This window comes from Arachis hypogaea, chromosome 11 (assembly GCF_003086295.3).
Source record: "Arachis hypogaea cultivar Tifrunner chromosome 11, arahy.Tifrunner.gnm2.J5K5, whole genome shotgun sequence".
NCBI classification, from domain to species: Eukaryota; Viridiplantae; Streptophyta; class Magnoliopsida; order Fabales; family Fabaceae; genus Arachis; species Arachis hypogaea.
The window spans coordinates 135,154,275-135,177,443 of record NC_092046.1 but is presented as its reverse complement, the minus strand read 5'-3'; the positions used below and the strand labels follow the sequence as shown (position 1 = coordinate 135,177,443).

At 37.7% G+C, this 23,169-nt stretch overlaps 1 pseudogene; it reads left to right on the top strand.

Annotated features, from left to right (window-relative positions):
• The window catches only part of LOC112721873 (endoglucanase 25-like), a 65,614-nt pseudogene that overhangs the window by 38,258 nt on the left and 4,187 nt on the right, over positions 1–23,169 (top strand).

Below are 23,169 nucleotides of genomic sequence, written 5' to 3'. Positions count from 1 at the left end.
TAAAAGCATCAAGCAAAAACAAAAAGGATCATGCAGAAGGTGCCCCCCAGAACGCACATTTCAACAACAATAAGGCACGATGGAAATAGAAAGATCCAAACTTTCTCTAAAAGAAAACCAAAATCAAAACCTCATCACAAAAACAAAGAGAACGTACGAAATGGGACTAACCTGGAGACGAAAGAAGCTTCGAGGAAGGAAAATGGAGGCGCAGAAATAAAAGCTGCCCAGAAAATCACTAAACAAACGCCACAACACAAGAAAGCAGAAAGTACAAACGAAAAACAGAGAGCGAAGAGAGCGGAGAAAAGAAGTTATGAAAAGGGCAAAGGAGAGAAATCATTTCTGGGTTTTCAAAATCAAAATAAAGAGCCAAAGGGAAACGGGGCAATTAATGTTAAAATTAATGAAAACATTAAACCCTCGCACGTTCCCGAAGCGCCGATATAAAAGCGCGCGCATTTAAAGGAAAAACGTTCTACATTCAAAAGCTTCTACAAAGAAAGCGACAAAATGCTTGAGTTCGACTTCAAAGGAACAAAGACAAAGACTCGACCTCGACAAAAGACCGAGCTCAAGCAGGGGCACTGTTCATACCCCGGGTCGCGCTACCCGACCTGGGATGATTGGCGACAAAGCGACCGACCTCTTCAGGTTAGGCTATCCGACCTCTTCTCAAAGAGGTCGGCCAAATCGACAAGAAAGCCCAACAAAGGGCCCAAATAGAGGAACACGACCCACATCCAAAGGCAATCCAAGCCTATAAAGATAAAGGCGGTTCCCTTGAAGATAAGCTGACTTCACCCCAAATAAGATAAGATAAGATAAGATAAGATAACTAACTTATCTTATCAGAAAGGTCAGCCCACACTACTATAAATACGCTGGAGCACCCAGGTATAACTCATACTCTGATTCTACAATAAACCTGCTTAATACCCGTGCTAACTTAAGCATCGGAGTCTCTTGCAGGTACCCCCCACCCTCCGGTGGCCAAGGATCATCAGTACAGCAAGTCCAACAAATCGGACACAACCGCTCCGGCCGTCACCAGCCAGCCGGACACGCCATCTCCGACCAGTACAGAAGATCTCATCCGAGATCGACCTCCAGTTTCAGGTAACCCTCGGAACAGATACCAATCATTCTGAACTTCAAAGGATAAAATGAGATGCCAAAACTGTTCAGAAGCAAAAAGCTAATAGCTCCGCTCATCTAATTAAGACTGATCTTCATTTTTGGAAGCATTGATTCTTTGAATTCACGCCATAAAAAACGCAGATAACCTTGTAACCGAGAAAATGCATGGGATCAAAAGCTAGAGAGTAATGCAAATTTAATGGATCAAACAATGGAAAGCAAGAGGGCAAGGTTTTCTTGTCTTCGGTGGTAGGGTTATAGATAAATACGGCATCTTCCGATTTGAGCAGCATCAAGCCATTATAAGATTATGTTATCAGTGAAGAACGTAGATCGGGGTTTTTGGAGAAGAATGATGAAAAGGATGAGCGGTAGGTTTTCTTGTTAAGTAAAAGAATTTCACTTCCTGATACGATCTAGTGTCGGGGGCGAGATCTAAGAACAAATTGGAAACTCTTTGTTTTACGGTGGCGAGGCAGCGGCTGAAGAAAGGATCGGTGATGAGAGAGAGCCACCACTTGGAGACACATTTGAAGGTTATGATATCTTTGAGAGGCACACGAATAAGGATTTGAGTGAGTACGTAATCGTTGTCTTCAATTGTTTTCGCTAAATAAGATATTAACTCTTGCTTTCAATCTTTCACGAGTGTGTTACTGTTCATATATATCTCACTTTCAATTAGGATAGGGAGCTAAGCAAGATTACTTTTGAATTTGAGAAAAGATAGGGAAGAACGTTTTTTTTAACAACGTAAAGTAAAAAAAGAAAAATTTGTTTTAATTTTAAAAATTAAATTTTAAATTAATGAGATATTATTAGGGTATAATTAGAATCAATTTATGTCAATTAGTATTATTTATATGGGTTTCGCTAGACAATAAAAAATTTGAACAACATAAACAATGAGCTTATTTGTAGGCTACAGAGGATTAAAAAAAACCACCCTAAATCAAGTTAAAAAAAATTCTTTTAACTCTGCTATTAGAAATTTTAACTATCCCCTGATGAGCGGATAATTTATACGCTTTTTGGCATTGTTTTTAGGTAGTTTTTAATATGTTTTAGTCACTTTTATTATATTTTTATTAGTTTTTAAATAAAAATCACATTTCTGAACTTTACTATGAGTTTGTGTATTTTTCTGTGATTTCAGGTATTTTTTGGCTGAAATTAAGGGAGCTGAGCAAAAATTTGATTCAGGCTGAAAAAAGACTGCAGATGTTGTTGGATTCTGACCTCCTTGCACTCAAAATGGATTTTCTGGAGCTACAGAAGTCCAAATGGCGCGCTCTCAATTGCGTTGGAAAGTAGACATCCAGGGCTTTCCAGAAATATATACTAGTCCATACTTTGCTTAAGGATAAATGACGTAAACTGGTGTTCAATGCCAGTTCCATGTTGCATTCTAGCGTTAAACGCCAGAAACAGGTTACAAGTTGAAGTTAAACGCCAGAAACAGGTTACAACCTGGCGTTTAACTCTGGAAATAGTCTAGGCACGTGTAAAGCTCAAGTCTCAGCCCCAGCACACACCAAATGGACCCCAGAAGTGGATTTCTGCACTATCTATCTCAGTTTACTCATTTTCTGTAAACCTAGGTTACTAGTTTAGTATTTAAACAACTTTTAGAGATTTATTTTGTACCTCATGACATTTTAGATCTAAACTTTGTACTCTTTGACGGCATGAGTCTCTAAACTCCATTGTTGGGGGTGAGGAGCTCTGCTGTGTCTCGATGAACTAATGCAATTATTTTTGTTTTCTATTCAAACACGCTTGTTTCTATCTAAGATATTCATTCGCACTTCAATATGATGGATGTGATGATCTGTGACATTCATCACCATTCTCAACCTATGAACGCGTGACTGACAACCACCTCCATTCTACCTTCGATTGAATGAGTATCTCTTGGATTCCTTAATCAGAATCTTCGTGGTATAAGCTAGAATCCATTGGCAGCATTCTTGAGAATCTGGAAAGTCTAAACCTTGTCTGTGGTATTCCGAGTAGGATTCAGGGATTGAATGACTGTGACGAACTTCAAACTCACAAGGGTTGGGCGTAGTGACAGACGCAAAAGGATCAATGGATCCTATTCCAGCATGAGTGAGAACCGACAGATGATTAGCCGTGCGGTGACAGCGCACCTGGACCATTTTCACTGAGAGGACGGATGGTAGCCATTGACAACGGTGATCCACCAACACACAGCTTGCCATAGGAGGAACCTTGCATGCGTGAAGAAGAAGACAGGGGGGAAGCAGAGATTCAGAAGACAAAGCATCTCCAAAACTCCAACACATTCTCCATTACTGCATAACAAGTATTTCATTCATGCTCTTTTATTTTTCGCAATCCAAACTGATAATTATAATTGATATCCTGACTAAGAATTACAAGATAACCATAGATTGCTTCAAGCCAACAATCTCCGTGGGATTCGACCCTTACTCACGTAAGGTATTACTTGGACGACCCAGTGCACTAGCTGGTTAGTGGTACGAGTTGTGAAAAGTGTGATTTACAATTCGTGCACCACCCCCTCCCTTTTAATTTTAAGTATACTTCCTTCTAATCCCTCGACTGTTGTATGAAGAATAAACATTTCATTTACATGAAGAATAAACATCCCATTTATATTAAAAATAAATATCTCATTTACATGAAAAATAAACATCCACATGCATATATAAAACTTCTACTGCATACCTTCTCGCAGCACGTCCAGCATGTTGCTGTTGACATAGCCTTTTACATCCATATCGTGCAGCGTTGTGAGGTTCATGGTGAAGATGGCAGAGGAAGAAGGGAAGGAAAAAGCGAGAACCGCCATGAAATCTTGCGGTCGAAGCTGTGAGAGGCGAGAACGGAGTGGTCATGGCTTTGAACAATGCGTTGGCATCGAGGTGGTTGTCGTTGTTGTCAATGGTGGTGGTGAGCTGCAACACTAAAGACGGACTTGATGTATGGTTGGCACGCAGATGGGCAGCAGAAAAAATAATGCACGGCACGATCGGACATATGCGTAGATGTTTTGGCAACGTCAACGGATGAATGGGGGGTGTCAGCTGGGTGGAGTCAGATCGAAGAGAGAGAAAGTGAGATGTATTATACTGTAATCGTATCCATACCTTACATAGAACAAGTTGTCACTTTGATAAGTATAAGGGCATCCAATTCTATCAAAAGCAGTTTGAAAAATTAAAGATCGAAGATCAATGCTGTGCATGTGAACCCATATTGGTGAAGAATAGTCTTCCTTCAACTGAAAGACGCATACAGAGAACTCACCAGATTCAAATCTAGCCAAATTCATGTAACTGCATGTAGGCACAAGAACGTATCCATAATGACAAGGTTCCGGCGGAAACGGAAGCGTGTCATTCTTCATGCACTCTTCCTTCAGATCAAAACGCAGGGTCGTTTTGCTTACTATCCAATAAATTGAGTCTTTGAAATAGGTAGACCTAAGGAAATCAACGGGGAAGGTAGGTAGGAAGGAACACCCACACTTCCACACACTGGATTCCGAAGAGTAAGTCATGGTTTGGAAGCATTTATTCTTTGAATTCATGCCATCAAAAATGCAGATAACCTTGTAACCGAGAAAACTCATGGGATCAAAAGCTAGAGAGTAATGCAAATTTAATGGATCAAATGATGGAAAGCAAGAGGGTAAGGTTTTTTTCTCTTCGGTGGTAGGGTTATAGATAAACACGGCGTCTTCCAATTCAAGTAGCGTCAAGCCATTGCAAGATTGTGTTATCAGTGAAGAACGTAGATCGGGGTTTTTAGGAAAGAATGATGAAAAGGATGAGCAGTTGGTTTTCTTGTCTAAGTAGATGAATTTTACTTCCTGATACGATCCAGTGTCGGGGGCGAGATCGAAGAACAAATCAGAAACTCTTTGTTTTACGGTGGCATGGCAGCGGCTGAAGAAATGATCGGAGATGAGAGAGAGCCACCGCTTGGAGACACATTTGAAGGTTATGATATCTCTCAGAGACACACGAATAAGGATTTGAGTGAGTAAGTAATTGTTTCCGCTAAAGAAGATATTAACTCTTTGTTGTCCCTCATGGTTGTTCTTCACTTTGCTCTCAATCTTTCATGAGTGTGTTTCTGTTTATATATATATATATATATATCTCACTTTCAATTAGGATAGGGAGCTAAGCAAGATAACTTTTGAATTTGAGAAAAGATAGGGAAGAACGTTTTTTTTTAACAACGTAAGGTAAAAAAAGAAAAATTCATTTTAATTTTAAAAATTAAATTTTGAATTAATAAGATATTATTAGGGTATAATTAGAATTAATTTATGTCAATTAGTATTATTTATATGGGTTTCGCTAGACAATAAAAAATTTGAACAACATAAACAATGAGCTGATCTGTAGGCCACAGAAGATTAAAAAAAATACCCAACCCAAATCAAGTTAAAAAAAATTCTTTTAACGCTACTATTGGAAATTTTAACTATCCCCTCCCTTTTAATTCTAATTATACTTTCTTCTAATCCCTCGACTGTTGTATGAAGAACAAACATTTCATTTACATGAAGAATAAACATCCCATTTATATTAAGAAATAAATATCTCATTTACATGAAAAATAAACATCTACGTGCGTATATAAAACTTCTGCTGCATACCTTCTCGTAGCACGTCCAACATGTTGCTGTAGACGTAGCCTTTTACATCCATATTGTGCAGCGTTGTGAGGTTCATGGTGAAGATGACAGAGGAAGAAGGGAAGGAAAAAGCGAGAACTGCCATGAAATCTTGCGGTCGAAGCCGCGAGAGGCAAGAACGGAGTGGACAAGGCTTTGAGCAATGCGTTGGGGTCGAGGTAGTTGTCGTTGTTGTCAACGGTGGTGGTGAGCTGCAACAATAAAGACGGGCTTGGTGTACGGTCGGCACGCAGATGGTCAGCGCAAAAAATAACGCACGTCACAATTGGACATACACGTAGATGTTTAGATGACGTCAACTGAAGAATGAGGGTGTCAGCTGGGTGGAGTCAGATCGAAGAGAGAGCAAGTGAAGCCACACTTGAGGATGCCTCTGGAGACCAGTAGAATTACAACTTTGTCTGGTAGGTGTATCAACAAACCCATGTCATCCTCATTATCTTCAATGGGATGTATTATACTGTAAACGTATTCGTACCTTACAGAGAACAAGTCTTCGCTTCTATAAGTATAAGGGTATCCAATTCTATCAAAAGCAGTTTGAAAAATTAAAGATCGAAGATCAATGCTGTGCATGTGAACCCACCTTGGTGAAGAATAATCTTCCTTCAACCGAAAGACGCATATAGAGAACTCACCAGATTCAAATCCAGCCAAATTAATGTAACCGCGTGCAGGCACAAGAACGTATCCATAATGACAAGGTTCCGGCTGCAACGGAGGCATGTCACCTTCATGCACTCTTCCTTCAGATCAAAACGCAGTGTCGTTTTGCTTCCGATACAATAAATTGAGTCCTTGAAATAAGTCACCCTATGGAAATCAACGGGGAAGGTAGGCGGGTAGGAACACCCGCGCTTCCACACACCGGATTCTGAAGAGTACATCATGGTTTGGAAGCATTCATTCTTTGAATTCACCCCATCAAAAATGTAGATAACCTTATAACCGAAAAAACGCATGGGATCAAAAGCTAGAGAGTAATGCAAATTTAATGGATCAAACGATGGAAAGCAAGAGGGTAAGGTTTTCTTGTCTTCGGTGGTAGGGTTATAGATAAACACGGCATCTTCCAATTCGAGCAGCATCAAGCCGTTGCAAGATTATGTTATCAGTGAAGAATGTTGATCGGATTTTTGGGGACGAATGATGAAAAGGATGAGCAGTAGGTTTTCTTGTCTAAGTAGAAGAATTTCACTTCCTGATATGATCCAGTGTTGGGGTGAGATCTAAGAACAAACTGGAAACTCTTTGTTTTACGGTGGCGTGGCAGTGGCTGAAGTAAGGATCGGAGTTGAGAGAGAGCCACCGCTTGGAGACACATTTGAAGGTTATGATATCTCTGAGAGGCACACGAATAAGGGTTTGAGAGAGTAAGTATTCGTTTCCTTCAATTGTTTCTGCTAAAGAAGTGATTAACTCTTTGTTGTCACTCATGGTTGTTCTTCACTTTGCTTTCAATCTTTCACGAGTGTGTTACTGTTTATATATATTTCACTTTCAATTAGGATAGAGAGCTAAGCAAGATAACTTTTGAATTTGAGAAAAGATCGGGAAGAACGTTTTCCTTTTAATAACGTAAACAAAACAAAAATTCATTTTAATTTTAAAAATTAAATTTTGAATTAATGAGATATTATTAGGGTATAATTAGAATCAATTTATGTCAATTAGTATTATTTATATGGATTTTGGTAGACAATAAAAAATTTGAACAACATAAACAATGAGCTAATTTGTAGGCTAAAGAGGATTAAAAAAAACACCCCAAATCAAGTTTAAAAAAATTCTTTTAACTCTACAATTGGAAATTTTAACTATCCCCTCCCTTTTAATTCTAATTATACTTCCTTCTAATCTGTCGACTGTTGTATAAAGAACAAACATTTCATTTTCATGAAGAATAAATATCCCATTTATATTAAAAATAAATATCTTATTTACATGAAAAATAAACATCCATGTGCGTATATAAAACTTCTGCTGTATATCTTCTCGCAGCACGTCCAGCATGTTGCTATAGACGTAGCCTTTTACATCCATATCGTGCGGTGTTGTGAGGTTTATGGCGAAGATGGCAGAGGAAAAAGAGAAGGAAAAAGCAAGAACCGCCATCAAATCTTGCGGTCGAAGCCGTGAGAGGCGAGAATGGAGTGGACATGGCTTTGAACAATGCGTTGGCATCAAGGTGGTTGTCATTGTTGTCAACAATGGTGGTGAGCTGCAATAATAAAGACGGGCTTGGTGTACGGTCGGCACGCAGACGGGCAGCGCAAAAAATAACGCACGACATGATCGGACATTCGCGGAGATGTTTAGGCGACGTCAACGGATGAATGGGGGTGTCAACTGGGTGGAGTCAGACCAAAGAGAGAAAAAGTGAAGCCACACTTGAGGATGCCTCTGGAGACCGGTAAAACAACTACTTTGTCCATTAGGTGTATCAACAAACCCATGTCATCCTCATTATCCTCAATGAGATGTATTATACTGTAATGGTATTCGTACCTTACAGAGAACAAGTCGTCACTTCTATAAGTATAAGGGCATCCAATTCTACAAAATCAGTTTGAAAAATTAAAGATCGAAGATCAATGTTATGCTTGTGAACCCACTTTGGTGAAGAAAAATCTTCCTTCAACCAAAAGACGCATACAGAGAACTCACCAGATTCAAATCCAGCCAAATTCATGTAATCGCATGCAGGCGCAAGAATGTATCCATAATGACAAGGTTCCGGTGACAACGAAGGCATGTCATCCTTCATGCACTCTTCCTTCAGATCAAAACGTAGTGTCGTTTTACTTCCGATCCAATAAATTGAGTCCTTGAAATAGGTCGCCCTACGGAAATCAACAAGGAATGTAGGCAAGAAGGAACATCCGCGCTTCCACACACCGGATTCCGAAGAGTAAATGATGGTTTGGAAGGATTGATTCTTTGAATTCACGCCATCAAAAATGCAGATAACCTTGTAACCGAGAAAACGCATGGGATCAAAAGCTAGAGAGTAATGCAAATTTAATGGATCAAACAATGGAAAGCAAGAGGGCAAGGTTTTCTTGTCTTCGATGGTAGGGTTATAGATAAACACGGCGTCTTCCGATTCGAGCAGCATCAAGCCGTTACAAGATTGTGTTATCAGTGAAGAACGTAGATCGGGGTTTTTGGAAAAGAATGATGAAAGGATGAGCGGTAGGTTTTCTTGTTAAGTAAAAGAATTTCATTTCCTGATACGATCTAGTGACTGGGGTGAGATCTAAGAACAAACCGGAAACTCTTTGTTTTACGGTGGCGAGGCAGCGGCTGAAGAAATGATTGGTGATGAGAGAGAACCACCGCTTAGAGACACATTTGAAGGTTATAATATCTTTGAGAGGCACACGAATAAGGATTTGAGTGAGTAAGTAATCATTTCCTTCAATTGTTTTCACTAAATAAGATATTAACTCTTTGTTGTCACTCATGGTTGTTCTTCACTTTGCTTTCAATCTTTCACGAGTGTGTTACTGTTAATATATATCTCACTTTCAATTAGGATAGGGAGCTAAGCAAGATTACTTTTGAATTTGTGAAAAGAATGGGAAGAACGTTTTTTTTAACAACGTAAAATAAAAAAAGAAAAATTTGTTTTAATTTTAAAAATTAAATTTTGAATTAATGAGATATTATTAGGGTATAATTAGAATCAATTTATGTCAATTAGTATTATTTATATGGGTTTCGCTAGACAATAAAAAATTTGAACAATATAAACAATGAGCTGATCTGTAGGCTACAGAGGATTAAAAAAAAATCACCCCAAATTAAGTTAAAAAAAATACTTTTAACTCTGCTATTGGAAATTTTAACTATCCCCCTCCCTCTTAATTCTAAGTATACTTCCTTCTAATTCCTCGACTGTTGTATGAAGAACAAACATTTCATTTACACGAAGAATAAACATCCCATTTATATTAAAAATAAATATCTCATTTACATGAAAAATAAACATCCACGTGCGGATATAAAACTTCTGCTGCATACCTTCTCGCAACACGTCCTGCATGTTGTTGTAGATGTAGCCTTTTGCATCCATATCGTGCGGCGTTGTGAGGTTCAAGGCGAAGATGGCAGAGGAAGAAGGGAAGGAAAAAGCGAGAACCGCCATGAAATCTTGTGGTCGAAGCCGTGAGAGGCGAGAACGGAGTAGACATGGCTTTGAACAATGCATTGGCGTCGAGGTGGTTGTCGTTGTTGTCAACGGTGGTGGTGAGCTGCAACACTAAAGATGGGCTTGGTGTACGGTTGGCACGCAGATGGACAGCAGAAAAAAAAACGCACGGCACGATTGGACATATGCGTAGATGTTTAGGCAACGTCAACGAATGAATGGGGGTGTCAGCTAGGTGGAGTCAGATCGAAGAGAGAGAAAGTGAAGCCACACTTGAGGATGCCTCTGAAGACCGGTAGAACAACAACTTTGTCCGATAGGTGTATCAACAAACCCATGTCATCCTCATTATCTTCAATGAGATTTATTATACTGTAAACGTATCCATACCTTACACAGAACAAATCGTCGCTTCTATAAGTATAAGGGCATCCAATTCTATCAAAAGCAGTTTGAAAAATTAAAGGTCGAAGATCAATGCTGTGCATGTGAACCCATCTTGGTGAAGAATAATCTTCCTTTAACCGAAAGTTGCATACAGAGAACTCACCAGATTCAAATCCAACCAAATTCATGTAACCGCATGCAGGCACAAGAACGTATCCATAATGACAAGGTTCCGGCGGAAATGGAAGCGTGTCATCCTTCATGTACTCTTCCTTCAGATCAAAACGCAGGATAGTTTTGCTTACGATCCAATAAATTAAGTCCTTGAAATAGGTCGACCTATGGAAATCAACGGGGAAGGTAGGTCGGAAGGAACACCCACACTTCCACACACCGGATTCCGAAGAGTAAGTCATGGTTTGGAAGCATTTATTCTTTGAATTCATGCCATCAAAAATGCAGATAACCTTGTAACCGAGAAAACTCATGGGATCAAAAGCTAGAGAGTAATGCAAATTTAATGAGTAAGTAATGGTTACCTTCAATTGTTTCCACTAAAGAAGAGATTAACTCTTTGTTGTCACTCATGGTTGTTCTTCACTTTGCTCTCAATCTTTCACGAGTGTGTTACTGTTTATATATAACTCACTTTCAATTAGGATAGGGAGCTAATCAAGATAACTTTTGAATTTGAGAAAGATAACTTTTGAATTTGAGAAAAGATAGGGAAGAACGTTTTTTTTTAACAACATAAAGTAAAAAAAGAAAAATTCATTTTAATTTTAAAAATTAAATTTTGAATTAATGAGATATTATTAGGGTATAATTAGAATCAATTTATGTTAATTAGTATTATTTATATGGGTTTCGCTAGAGAATAAAAAATTTGAACAACATAAACAATGAGCTGATCTGTAGGCCACAGAGGATTAAAAAAAATCCAACCCAAATCAAGTTAAAAAAAATCTTTTAACGCTACTATTGGAAATTTTAACAATCCCTCCCTTTTAATTCTAATTATACTTCCTTCTAATACCTCAACTGTTGTATGAAGAACAAACATTTCATTTACATGAAGAACAAACATGCTACTTATATTAAAAATAAATATCTCATTTACATGAAAAATAAACATCCACATGCGTATATAAAACTTCTGCTGCATACCTTCTCGTAGCACGTCCAGCATGTTGCTGTAGACGTAGCCTTTTACATCCATATCGTGCGGCGTTGTGAGGTTCATGGCGAAGATGGCAGAGGAAGAAGGGAAGGAAAAAATGAGAACTGCCATGAAATCTTGCGGTCGAAGCCGTGAGAGGCGAGAACGGAGTGGACATGGCTTTGAACAATGCGTTGGCTTCGAGGTGGTTGTCGTTGTTGTCAATGCTAGTGGTGAGCTGCAACATTAAAGACGGGCTTGGTGTACGGTCAGCACGCAGATGGGCAGCGAAAAAAATAACGCACGGCACAATTGGACATACACGTAGATGTTTAGACGACGTCAACGGATGAATAGAGGTGTCAGCTGGGTGGAGTCAGATTGAAGAGAGAGAAAGTGAAGCCACACTTGAGGATGCCTCTAGAGACCAGTGGAATTACAACTTTGTCCGGTAGGTGTATCAACAAACCCATGTCATCCTCATTATCTTCAATGAGATGTATTATACTGTAAATGTATTCGTACCTTGCAGAGAACAAGTCTTCGATTTTATAAGTATAAGGGCATCCAATTTTATCAAAAGCAGTTTGAAAAGTTAAAGATCGAAGATCAATGCTGTGCATGTGAACCCACCTTGGTGAAGAATAATCTTCCTTCAACCGAAAGACGCATACAGAGAACTCACCAGATTCAAATCCAGCCAAATTCATGTAACCGCGTGCAAGCACAAGAACGTATCCATAATGACAAGGTTCCGGTGGCAACGAAGGCATGTCATCCTTCATGCACTCTTCCTTCAGATCAAAATACAGTGTCATTTTTCTTCCAATCCAATAAATTTAGTCCTTGAAATAGGTCACCTTATGGAAATCAATGGGGAAGGTAGGTGGGAAGGAACACCCGCGCTTCCACACATTGGATTCTGAAGAGTAAATCTTGGTTTGGAAGCATTCATTCTTTGAATTCATGCCATAAAAAATGCAGATAACCTTATAACCGAGAAAACGCATGGGATCAAAAGCTAGAGAGTAATGCAAATTTAATGGATCAAACGATGGAAAGCAAGAGGGCAAGGTTTTATTGTCTTCGGTAGTAGGGTTATAGATAAACACGGCGTCTTCCGATTCTAGCAGCATCAAGCCGTTGCAAGATTGTGTTATCAGTGAAGAACGTAGATCGGGATTTTTGGGGAAGAATGATGAAAAGGATGAGCGGTAGGTTTTCTGGTCTAAGTAGAAGAATTTCACTTCCTGATATGATCCAGTGTTGGGGGCAAGATCTAAGAACAAACCGGAAACTCTTTGTTTTACGGTGGCATGGCAGCGGCAGAAAAAGGATCGGAGATGAGAGAGAGCCACCGCTTGGAGACACATTTGAAGGTCATGATATCTCTGAGAGGCACACGAATAAGGATTTGAGTGAGTAGGTAATTGTTTCCTTCAATTGTTTCCGCTAGAGAAGAGATTAACTCTTTGTTGTCACTCATGGTTGTTTTTCACTTTTGCTTTCAATCTTTCACGAGTGTGTTACTGTTTATATATATCTCACTTTCAATTAGGATAGGGAGCTAAGCAAGATAACTTTTGAATTTGAGAAACGATAGGGAAGAACGTTTTTTTTTAACAACGTAAAATAAAAAAAGAAAAATTCATTTTATTTTTAAAAATTAAATTTTGAATTAATGAGATATTATTAGGGTATAATTAGAATCAATTTATGTCAATTAGTATTATTTATATGGGTTTCACTTGACAATAAAAAATTTGAGCAACATAAACAATGAGCTTATTTGTAGGCTACAGAGGATTAAAAAAAAACCACCCCAAATCAAGTTAAAAAAATTCTTTTAACTCTACTATTGGAAATTTTAACTATCCCCCTCCCTTTTAATTCTAATTATACTTCCTTCTAATTCGTCGAATGTTGTACGAAGAACAAACATTTCATTTACATGAAGAATAAACATCCCATTTATATTAAAAATAAATATCTCATTTACATGAAAAATAAACATCCACGTGCGTATATAAAACTTCTGCTGCATACCTTCTCGCAGCACGTCCAGCATGTTGCTGTAGACGTAGCCTTTTACATCCATATCGTGCAGCGTTGTGAAGTTCATGGCGAAGATGACAGAGGAAGAAGAGAAGGAAAAAGCGAGAACCGCCATGAAATCTTGCGGTCGAAGCCGTGAGAGGCGAGAACGAAGTGGACATGGCTTTGAACACTGCATTGGCGTCAAGGTGGTTGCCATTGTTGTCAACGGTGGTGGTGAGCTACAACAATAAAGACGGGCTTGGTGTACGGTCGGCACGTAGACGGGCAGCGCAAAAAACAACGCACGGCATGATCGGACATTCACTGAGATGTTTAGGCGACGTAAACGGACGAATGTTGGTGTCAGCTGGGTAGAGTCAGATCGAAGAGAGAGAAAGTAAAGCCACACTTGAGGATTCCTCTGGAGACTGGTAGAACAACAACTTTGTTTGGTTGGTGTATCAACAAACCCATGTCATCCTCATTATCTTCAATGAGATGTATTATACTGTAAACGTATCCGTACCTTTCAGAGAACAAGTCGTCGCTTCTATAAGTATAAGGGCATCCAATTCTATCAAAAGCAGATTGAAAAATTTAAGATCGAAGATCAATGCTGTGCATGTGAACCCACCTTGGTGAAGAATAATCTTCCTTCAACCGAAAGACGCATACAGAAGACTCAATAGATTCAAATCCAGCCAAATTCATGTAACCGCATGCAAGCGCAAGAACGTATCCATAATGGCAAGGTTCTGGCGGCAACGGAGGCATGTCATCCTTCATGCACTCTTCCTTCAGATCAAAACGCAGTGTCGTTTTGCTTCCGATCCAATAAATTGAGTCCTTGAAATAGGTCGCCCTTTGGAAATCAACGGGGAAGGTAGGCGGGAAGGAACACCCGCGCTTCTACACACCAGATTCCGAAGAGTAAATCATGGTTTGGAAGCATTCATTCTTTGAATTCACGCCATCAAAAAATGCAGATAACCTTATAACCGAGAAAACGCATGGGATCAAAAGCTAGAGAGCAATGCAAATTTAATGGATCAAACGATGGAAAGCAAGAGGGCAAGCCGGCAAGGTTTTCTTGTCTTCGGTGGTAGGGTTATAGATAAACACGGGGTCTTTCGATTCGAGCAGCATCAAGCCGTTGCAAGATTGTGTTATCAGTGAAGAACGTAGATCGGGGTTTTTGGGGAAGAATGATGAAAAGGATGAGCGGTAGATTTTCTTGTCTAAGTAGAAGAATTTCACTTCCTGATACGATCCAGTGTTTGGGGCGAGATCTAAGAACAAACTGGAAACTCTTTGTTTTACGGTGGCGTGGCTGCGGCTGAGGAAAGGATCGGAGATGAGAGAGAGCCACCGCTTGGAGACACATTTAAAGGTTATGATATCTCTGAGAGGCACACGAATAAGGATTTGAGTGAGTAAGTAATCATTTCCTTCAATTGATTCAGCTAAAGAAGAGATTAACTCTTTGTTGTCACTCATGGTTGTTCTTCACTTTGCTTTCAATCTTTCACGAGTGTGTTACTGTTTATATATATCTCACTTTCAATTAGGATAGGGAGCTAAGCAAGATAACTTTTGAATTTGAGAAAAGATAGGAAAGAACATTTTTTTTACAACGTAAAGTAAAAAAAGAAAAATTCATTTTAATTTTAAGAATTAAATTTTGAATTAATGAGATATTATTAGGGTATAATTAGAATCAAATTATGTCAATTAGTATTATTTATATAGGTTTCGCTAGACAATAAAAAATATGAATAACATAAACAATGAGCTGATTTGTAGGCTACAGAGGATTAAAAAAACCACCCTAAATCAAGTTAAAAAAATTCTTTTAACTCTATTATTGGAAATTTTAACTATCCCCCTCCCTTTTAATTCTAATTATACTTCCTTCTAATCCCTCGACTTTTGTATGAAGAACAAACATTTCATTTACATGAAGAATAAACATCCCATTTATATTAAAAAAATATATTTCATTTACATGAAAAATAAATATCCACGTGCGTATATAAAACTTCTGCTGCATACCTTCTCACAGCACGTCTAGCATGTACATCCATATCGTGCGGCGTTGTGAGGCTCATGGCAAAGATGCCAGAGGAAGAAGGGAAGGAAAAAGCGAGAACCGCCATGAAATCTTGCAGTCAAAGCCGTGAGAGGCGAGAACGGAGTGGACATGGCTTCGAACAATGCGTTGGCGTCGAGGTGGTTGTCGTTGTTGTCAATGGTGGTGGTGAGCTACAACAATAAAGACGAACTTGGTGTATGGTTGGCACACAGATGAGCAACGCAAAAAATAACGCACGACACGATCGGACATTCGCAGAGATGTTTAGGCGATGACAATGGACGAATGGGGGTGTCGGTTGAGTGAGTCGGATCGAAGAGAGAGAAAGTGAAGCGACGCTTGAAGATGCCTCTGGAGACCAGAAATGGCAGATGCTGTTTTTATTTTTTAATTTGAAGTGAATTAATAATATTCTGTTCTATTCTGTTGCTAGTTGAATTGCACGGACATGTTAAAGTGCACACATTACACGTAATAAAGTTATAAAAAATTGATTATAATTTATAAAAATGTTGTTAAAACAAATAAAAGCAATATTATAGTTTCTTTAATAGAAAACATATTTTACAAATCATAAAGAATAAAAGCTATTTACAAATTAAATTTACACTCTAAAACTTAAAGTATTAGCTCTGCCTCTTAATTATATATCCTAATTTATTAATAAAAGAATAACTTTATAATAATTAGAAAATAGTTTTCAAAGTAAATAAAAGAAATATTTCAATGAAAAAATAAATTTACAAACTAAATCTATAATCTAAAAACTAATGCTTCAATTTTACGTGCAAATCATACCATCTAAATCCTTTTCATGTATATATATTCTAAAAAAGTATTAATATTTAATATAAAGTCTATTAACTATAATCTCTAAATATAATTTAGTTTTTTATTGGAAAAAAAATCAATATTAAGATTTAAGACCCTTGTTGTTATCAAGAAACTTCTAAAAATATTTAGCTAGAACCAACGAACCAATTTCAAAAGAGAATACCAATACTTACATGAAAGCTAAGGTTAATAACTATATCCTTTGCTGAAACAACAACCACCATCAAACATTATCTATTATCTCACTGGGTGTGTTGGTTTTATATATATATCAAATGATTTTATTGTAATTTATTATGTATCATCGTAACAAGATTGTTCACATATAGATTTAAAAAAATATTATTTATACACTAAAATTAGTTATTATTTTATATTCATAATTAATTTTAATGTATATATATTGTTGATATCCTATATAAAATGATTGGAGAGGTTATTAGAAATGGTCGCATATTTTTGTTGTTGGTTGGGAGAGATCATATTGAATTGTCGCATCTTCAGTTTGCATGATACTATTTTGTTCTGCCCACTCGAAGAAGAGACAATGAAAAACTACAGGAGGCTGATTTGCTGCTTTGAGCTGATGTCGGGTTTAAGCACTAATTTTGATAAATCTAGCTTGATTTTTATTAACTGTGACGAGCAATGGGTACTGGTGCGGAATTTATAACCACAAACTAACCGGCAAGTACACCAGGTCGTACCAAGTAGTACCTCAAGTGAATGAGGGTCGATCCCACGAGGATTGATAGACTAAGCAACAATGGTTAAGTGATTTACTTAGTTAGGCAAGCAGAAAATGATGTTTGAGAGTTCAAAAGTATTAAACAGTAAATTCAGAATATCAGAAGACAGGCAGTAAATAAGTTGAGAATAATATATGGAGAAACAGTTAAGGTTTCAGAGTTATCTATTTTTCAGATTGACTTTTTGTACTAACTATTTTAATCATGCAACATTTAATTCATGGCAAACTATATGTGACTAACCCTAATTCCTTGGACCTTTTTTAGACTCTTCTAATTCTCATCAACTGCCAATTCCTTGGTCAATTAATTCCAATTAGAGGGTGAAGTTTAATTCTAGTTATTATGCCACAAAAATCCTAATTATCCAAATATAAGAGGATTATATGTCACGTATCCCGTTAAATCCAGATAATTAGAATTTAAGAGAAATTGTTTTCAAGCTGTTGTTCAAGTAAAGAGCTTTTCCAAGTTATACAAAAACTCAATTAAAAAGAGGGTCATACTTCCGTTCTACCCAAATTCATAAGATAACGAACGAAAACAACTCTTGAATTATAAATCAGTACATGAATTAAACTAGAAAAATAATAGAATAAATCTATATAATAGACATAGCTCCTAACCTTAACGGTGGAGGTTTAGTTGCTCATAGTTCAGAGTGGAAATTAGGATTCTCTTAAACTGTAAATTGGAATGAGGTGGAATAATCCAAGAGAAGAGAAGTTTCTTTTCCCTTTTATATCTAATCCTAATTAATTTAAAAATCTATTTTCTAAAACTAAAATAATATCTTTTCCTATTTTAAAATAAAATACAAATTTAATCAAAATTAATTAAATTATGCGTGCAGCCTTTGGAATAAGATTGGGACCACTGGTATTATCAGGATCCACGCTTAACTTAGAGATTGGGGACCACTGGTATTATCAGGATCCACTTGAAAATTTCCAAGTTTAGCGTGGAGGAGGCAGTGGCGTCTTTAGCGTGTTCCTTTGAATCCACACTGAACTTGGCTTTTCCCAAGTTCAGTGTGGAGAAGGCAGCGTATGCTTCCTTGGGAGTTCTCAAATTCACGCTCAACATGGAGGATGCAGAGGTTGCTGGAGGCGAAATATGCACTATTATATATCGTTGGAAAGCCCTGAAAGTTAGCTTTCTAATGCCTTGAAATCATGTTAATTGGACCTCTATAGCTCAAGATAATCCCGTTTGAGTGCAAGGAGGTCAGGATTGACAACATCATTCGCTTTCTTCCTTTTCTGCTACAGAACTCCGTCAAATCCCTCCGAATGCTACCTGAAATAAATAGAATTATGCACAACTTAAAGTAGCATCCATGGTGGCCAAAAGATATTTAAATTTTGATTAAACTTAGCAATTCAAGTACAAATTCACAAGGAAAAGATAGATAAGATGCTCACGCATCAGGTACAACATATGTGTAGTGTGCTGGGTTGTAAGGAATCCACTCTTCCAGTCAAATATTTGGTTATCTCGCTAGGAGCAAATCTGAGGTTGGTTAAGACTTGGAAGGAAATAATAGACAAAGTGGAGGAAAATCTTAGTCTCTTAAAAGCCAACGCTCTCAATAAAGTCGGTAAGTTGGTGCTTCTCAAATCTGTGTTGAATAGCCTTCCAATTTATTATTTTAGCTTATATAAGATGCCAAAAGGTGTAGCAGAGAAACTGATTTCTTTGCAGAGAAGATTTCTGTGGAGTACGTAGGATGGGAGGGATGATATGGCTTTGGTTAAGTGAAAAGTGGTGCAGCCTCCTAAAAGGTTAGGCGGGTTGGGAGTTGGGGATGATATGATTGACAACACAACTCTTCTGTTTAAGTGGTGATGGCGCTTTTCTAAGAAGGAATGTCCACTGTGGAAGAAGGTGTGTAATAACCTGAATCCAAATGAGCTTGTGTTCACCCAGGAACTACCTGGTAGGGGGTCTGTGGAATGATATTTGTCAATTACAATTCACAAATCAACAAGTTGGACAGAAATTGATTACTGGATTGTCTATGGAGGTCAGCGATGGGAGAAGAACTAGATTCTGGGAGGATGTCTGGTTTATTGGAAGCTCTTTAAAATATCGTTTTCCAAGACTTTTCTCGGTTTCAAATAAAAAAGGATAAGTGATATGGGATTGTGGGTTTTGGGATGAGTTTGAGTGGATTTGAAACTTCCAATGGAGGTGAGATCTGTTCCAGCGGGAGTTGGATCTAGTGAACCAGATGCACGATACCTTAAGACTGGTCAAACTTGCATATGGTAGAGAGGATAGAGTGGTGTGAAAATATAATAAACAAGGTATTTTTTAACTAACTCATTTGCGCAGGTGTTGCAAGCGAAATTGGTTCCGGAGGATGTAAAAAGCTACAGCTTCACTAGGACTATATGGAAAGGGTTAGTGCCTCCAAGAGTAGAGTTGTGCATCTAGTTTGTTTTGACTGGCAGGATCAATACAAAGGAGCGACTGAGTCGGTTTAGGATTATTAACCAACAAGATAAATTTTGTGTTTTATGTAACGAAGGTGTTGAAAATAGTGACCACTTATTTTTTTGCTATAATTTTTCTTGGTAGGTATAGTGTGCTTGGATATCATATGTTAGTAGACAATGGTCTTGTTCAGGTACATTAAAGGAGCATTTCCTAAGTTGGACTGAGTTATCAAACAGGAAGGAGGAACGCAAGAGATGGATAGTGTGCTTTAGTGTGATTATTTAGAACATATGGTTGGAAAGAAACAAAAAAAAAATTTAGAATAAAGGCAGAAGGGCTGAGAGATAATTAACATGTGTTTTCTAAATTTCAAGGAGTGGCTAGGTGCAGATTCCTTTTGTTATTGATGGCTATGCCGGGGATGACTAGGGGCTATTCTTTTTCTTCGCTTGTTTTGTTTGTCTCTCCTTTATTAGATTTGTTTGTTTTACTTGTGTTTTTGTCCTCTGTGCTCCACTTTTTGTGTTGAGTTTTTCTTTCAAACAAAAAATTTTAGTGTACATGTAGTATAATTGGTAAATTTATATTAACTATCTCATATAAAATCTTTTTTATTTATCTGTCGTTACTTATTCATTTTTTTAAGTTAGTTATTCTTCATTTTATTAGACAAATAAATACACTATATTAGTAAAAAATAAATACATTGTGACTTCTTGTTCTTCAACATCTGTCCATTTAAAAAAAGTCACACCATCTCTTATCGGCAGTCTACAACACCAAAAACTCAGATAAATATTGAGAGGAAGAACAACTACAAAATCAAGAAGAATTTGAGAAATAAGACACAAAATCAAGTTACAACAATTCAACCAACTCACATTATAGTTAGGGCATCCATAAAATAGTCTCTATGGATTAGAATCCGTCCTAGACCATCAAAGAACAGGTCGTAACCCACAACCACACCAATGCAGAACCTTCCCACCTGTATCTGTGTGTTCTTCACCCAACCACCATGCGAACGAACTCTACTAGAACTACTTGAGCCTTGGTTGCAGCTCCCCAACGTCCTTTACAACTCTTGAAGAAACTACTACGATTTGGGAGGATTGGAGCGGCTAGGTTTTATATTCAAATTGTGAGGGGTTAAATTGATGTTCTAAAGAATTTGACCACATCATCTAATCGTTAAAGTGTCAGGTATCAGCTAAATGTGTCAGGTCAGCTTTTCGGTGACGGAAAACAACGGAAGGGCCATATTGAGGCACGAGTCAAAATTTCAGGATACAATTAGAGTCAATTGAAAATTTAAGAGCTAAATTGAGTCAGGAGTCAAATTTTAGAGATCATTTTAAGTATTAACTCTACTTTATTATGTATCATCGTAACAAGATTGATCACATATAGATTTAAAAAAATACTATTTATACACTAATTTTTTTTGAAAGACAAACACGCTCAACACACTCGCTAGAGCATACAACAATAAAAGATACGAAGCAACTCCTATGTCATCTCCGACATATCCATCAACAACATGAATTATTTTCACACCATTCCTTCGAACTACAAAACGATCTAGCAATGTATTCCACCACGACCGTTGTCTTATCTAGAAAATGAATTCATTTCTACACAGCCAGATATTCCATATAACTGAGAAGAACCCCATTAACCATGTTTTACACTCGTCTTTTCAAATAGGCATCATCCTCCAGTTCTCAAAATGTTCTCTTATGGACTCCGGGATGTACCATGCCCGACCCACATGAGCGATCCACACACACCAAACCTGCCAAGCAAACTCACACGTAACAAACAAGTGTTGAACAGATTCAACTTCCTTGTTGCACATCACACAACCATTATCATTCTGAATAATTATGCCGAAGTTACTCAAGCGAATTGTATTATCATTGAATTCGAATTTATATAATGGACAATTATGTGACATATAATCTCATTAGTTATGGGTAATGAGGTTTCTGTGGCGTTAAGGCTAGAATATTGAGCTTCATTCTTCTATCCGAAAGATTTGACTTTGTTTGTGGCGTTTTGAATAGGATCAAAAGGAGAATGAATTGCATGAGCTTCATCTTCGTTCATATTGAATGACCACTGACAACGGCATTTGATGTGAATTAGAGGAGATTAACTTACTGAGTGGACATATAAACTTACTATTGGATAACATATTTAGCTCATAGCAATTAAATTAAACTCTTAAAATTATTTTATACCATCTGTCCATTGGTACGTCCCACACACAGTAATAAGTTCTATCCTTTAACCGCAAAACAACAACTTTATCCGATAGGTGTATCAACAAACCCATGTCATCCTCATTATCTTCATTGAGATGTATTATACTGTAAATATATCCGTACCTTACAGAGAATAAGTCGTCGCTTCTATAAGTATAAGGGCATCTAATTCTATCAAAAGCAGTTTGTTAAAGATCGAAGATTAATGCTGTGCATGTGAACCTACCTTGGTGAAGAATAATCTTCCTTCAACCGAAAGACGCATACAGAGAACTCACCAGATTCAAATCCAGCCAAATTCATGTAACCGCATGTAGGCGCAAGATTGTATCCATAATGACAAGGTTCCGGCGGCAATGGAGGCATGTCATCCTTCATGCATTCTTCCTTCAGATCAAAAAACAGTGTTGTTTTGCTTCCGATCCAATAAATTGTGTCCTTGAAATAGGTCGCCCTATGGAAATCAACGGAGAAGGTAGGCAGGAAGGAACACCCGCGCTTTCACACACCGGATTCCGAAGAGTAAATTATGGTTTGGAAGAAGAAGGAGGAGAAGAAGACGTAGCATTCAAAGTGAAAAAGATGAAAAAGAAGTGAATTTGAAACAAGAAGAAGAAAAAGAAGAAGCTCAAGGGGAGAAAATGAAAAAAAGACGCGTAACTCAAATCACTTAATGAACTTGGATGTTAAATTGCTTTGAACGTGGAGAATTACTCATATACATAACTTAGGAATTATATATCCAAACTACTTAAATTGATACGATTAGGACGTAGAAGATTCTTAAAATTGAGATTTTTTGTGTGGTGATTTATTGATTCAGCTGAAAAACTCCCAAAGCATAACAATGTATCGTGGAGGGGTGACTCGTGTGTTGAAGACGGAAAGGGACCCGGTGTATCTGGCACCATAAAGAATCTGGTGGGTGGGTACTATAAGGCGGAGATGCCACAAAGTTGCACTTCCCTCAATCATTTGCCATGACCATGCTCTCATGGAGCGTCATTGAATACAGCGCCAAATACGAAGCTGCTGAGGAGCTTTCCCATGTCAAGGACATCATCAAATGGGGCACTGACTACCTTCTCAAGACCTTCAACAATACAGCTGACACCATCGACACTCTTGTTTCACAAGTAATTCTGAAAAAGTTAAAACTCAGTTAACTTAATATAAAATTGATAATTGAGAGTCGTTAGATATGAAAATT